Source organism: Podarcis gaigeae, assembly GCF_964106915.1.
Source record: "Podarcis gaigeae genome assembly, chromosome: 9".
In the NCBI taxonomy this organism is placed as follows: domain Eukaryota; kingdom Metazoa; phylum Chordata; class Lepidosauria; order Squamata; family Lacertidae; genus Podarcis; species Podarcis gaigeae.
In genome coordinates, this window is record NC_139685.1 from 38,936,751 (window position 1) to 38,940,089 (window position 3,339).

Here is a 3,339-nt window from a genome sequence, read left to right on the forward strand (position 1 = left end):
CTACATAACTGATATTGTCAAAAATAGTAACAACCTCATATTAAGTCTATCAACACCAGCATATGAATGCACAAGAGTGTGGCTGTATCAACAGCAATCCTAGTGTAACATCACAAAATATGGTATTTCAGAACTGCTGTTCCTGCAGCTCAAATATATACATTTGCTAAGATATTGTTGATATTGGAGAGGAGCCCATCAACATAGACACAATATATGTGAGCTTGACTGAGTAAACTGACCATTCAACTGCTTTGATCTGTGGAAGTGACACAGTCACAGGTGCCACATAATACACCTTGCATCCTTGTAAGAAATTAACCTTTAAGTGTGGCAGTGTCCAAATTTTGGAATTCTCTACCACTCCAAGCCACCCCACTGTTTGAGTCAGCGTTTTTGGGTTGGTGGCTCAGGTGTCACTTTCAGCTACTACCCTTTCCATTACTAGTACTTCAACAATGTTTCATTTCTTTTTTGGCACTATTTCCAGTGTGTTCATGAACGAAGGTGCGTAAACACAGACATACACACAGTGCCGGATTTACGTATAAGCTAAACAAACTATAGCTTATGGATCCCACTTTCTTGGGGGGGTGTCCCCAAAAATTTCACTATTAATATACTTCATCTTAATTCAATTTCAGTTCAACAATTACTTTGATAAAATACATGTTTTGTTGTGTGTAAATATCTGTGCCCTTGGTTGGCATCCATGTGTCTTGGGAGGCAATGGAGGAGTGTGCCTTTGGAGGTTACTTATTTGTCATAAAAGAACCAAAAAATTAGATGGCAGAGACAAACGGAAATACCTGCTGGTATGAATGAGAGAGACCGATGTTGCTCCTCAAATACAAATTCAGGTATGTGCAGGTGTGGACTATTTCAGTCTAATTCAGATGGGGGAAAGTAGATTAACAGCTAAATAATTTTCTCATGTGGACAAGCCTGTACTATTACCATCGTTGTTATGAAAATATCATCTTTTCATAACATCTTTTCATAACGGCAAAATATGATCTTTTGCCATTTGGATCTTATGCGGCTATCTAACTACTAAGATGTGAGCCTAAATATGGATTCTTATTTCGCAAACGGAACAATTTTAGAGGGGCTGAATGAATTTCCAAGCCTGAGCCCAAAGCAGAGGCAGAGACAGCGTTGCCCATGCCAGAGCCTGAACCAGAGCCCGGGTTGCCTGTGCCAGAGTCAGCGTCTGAACCAGATCCGCCCACGCACATTTTTAAACTTTTATTATTTTTTAAACCCCAGATCCAGGACATTTGCTTTAAAGTGTAAAATCCCCCCCAGATGGGCATGGAGGACCCCAAAAAGAGGACATGTCCAGGAATTCCTGGATGTATGTCAACCCTAAATAAGCTTACACTAGAAGTAGACAATTAAAATTTATCATACTTCTGCTGCTTTGCTGCTGTCAGAGATCAGACTCAAGAGGACGAGATGAAAGAGGAGAACTGGTGGAGGTCACACACCCCCTTCCCCTGATGCTGCAGGAGAAGAGGGAGACAGCCTTGATTTACAGCAGGGCTTTGAGAAGTTTGAGGAAGGTCACAGCGCAGAGATAGGTGAACAAAGGAGTTGGGACGTGTTAGAAGAAGTGGGGGAGGGAGGGGGGAATTGTGACAGGGCAGCCAGCTGACATGTCACTGGAGAGTATTTCTGATCCCCCTTCTCCCAGAACTCGGCATTCATTAAGGGTGCAGGAACAAAGGAACCAGAGACTTTTGGCTACAAACAGCCACCGTTAAGGGAGGTGCTGTTGCTAGAAATGTGGGAGGAGGAGCATTTTAAGGCTTGTTGCGTTCTTTTGTCTCTCACTATTAGGATTGGGGAAAAAACCCATTAAAAAGAACTCTACCTTGTTTTCTCTGCTCTTGCTGCAACCGGGCGAGGAATAGCTTTCCCAAAGCCTTGACAGCTGCATGAATCCACATTCGCCACATCCACAAAGAACAATCTATTGATGTATATTGAATTATGTCTTCTTTTTCTGATTTTAGTTTTGTATATTGCCCTGGAAAATGTTATCTAAAGTGTTTAAGAAGTCCTGTTACCGCCCCTGCCCCCATTTGTGATACAACTAACAACGAGAATCTTATATTGTGAATTATATATATGTACAGTTTGCATACAGTAGATGTTAGAATATGTCCCATGGGAGGGCATATAGTTCCTTGGTAGGATCTCCCAGGCAAATTTCAAATGAGAATATTCTTCTGCTTTAGGAAGAGTTTTTCCTTTTTTTTTTTTTAATAAAAAACATCTCAAAGCATGTTTCTCTGAGTATGTACCATATATAAATAATACTAAACAAACCACTTAATAATAATTTGCCTTTTTAAAAAAGAACAAAATTTTATGTATGATTGAAGTTTGTACAACACTTCAGAAAAGCCATCATGTGTTAGATTTAAAAATAAATCAGAAGCGGGTTTTTCTTTCTTTCTTTCATATAAGTACACATGAAAAACTGGAAATGATTCTGGCTTTACAAGCCTTTAAAAGTGAATGACCAGCTTTGTACTGATACCCACTTAACAAAGCAGAAATAAAGATACCATATACTGTGTAAACAAAAGGGTACAGTAAAGGACATTTTGAAATTTACACAAGAATTAGTTCAAAACATTTTGGTTGTTCCATAACAGTTTCCTATAAAATGAATTTTAAAAACCCCTAGACAGCTGTCATCATTCTTCACTATTGTTTCCACTTAAATGCACACAGAATACTTTATATAGCAATATACTGGTGTACTGTAACATGGATATTAAATTATGATTACCTTTTTGTTCCAAAAAAAATTGAGATGTCTATAACCCAGTCAACATTATTGGCAACTGAAATATTGAAATACCCATACATTATGTATTCTCATCATGTTGGTAAGTATAAAAACATGAAAATATAACTTTACATTATTTCCTTTATATACAGTAGTTCAGGCTTGACAAAGAAAGATTTGTACACTACACTTTTAAGAGAAGTAGGCCCAGAGGTACAATAAAATAAATTTTCCATTGTATGCAGGAGTGAAATGATCTCTTTTGTCAAAAGGAAATTGGCTGGGAGTATCATATAAAAATGACTATAAATGGCCACTGAAGCATGGAACGATACTAATACCCAATGCAGTCTACTGCACCGCACTTTCCTGATTAGATGTGGACAGGGCAACTGTAGATCACCATAAATTGGCTCCTGAGAAATGGGAAGTTTTTACCATTAGAAGGTGCGATACCACAGGAAATCAGCATCAAAAGTTGTCACAACTATCAGTTCTGTGTGCATGAGGGTGGTGAATGAAACCTACATACACCT

General features: G+C 38.5%; 1 protein-coding gene across 4 annotated transcripts in view; it reads right to left on the bottom strand.

Annotated features, from left to right (window-relative positions):
• Window positions 1-2,341: 2,341 nt before the first annotated feature.
• Window positions 2,342-3,339, bottom strand: part of GRIA2 (glutamate ionotropic receptor AMPA type subunit 2) — a 78,832-nt gene continuing 77,834 nt past the window's right edge. For all 4 annotated transcript variants that reach the window (XM_083755549.1, XM_083755551.1, XM_083755548.1 and 1 more), the window contains exon 16: window positions 2,342-3,339. This exon is cut by the window's right edge and continues 1,949 nt beyond it. The gene's annotated coding sequence lies outside the window, so the exon portion shown is untranslated.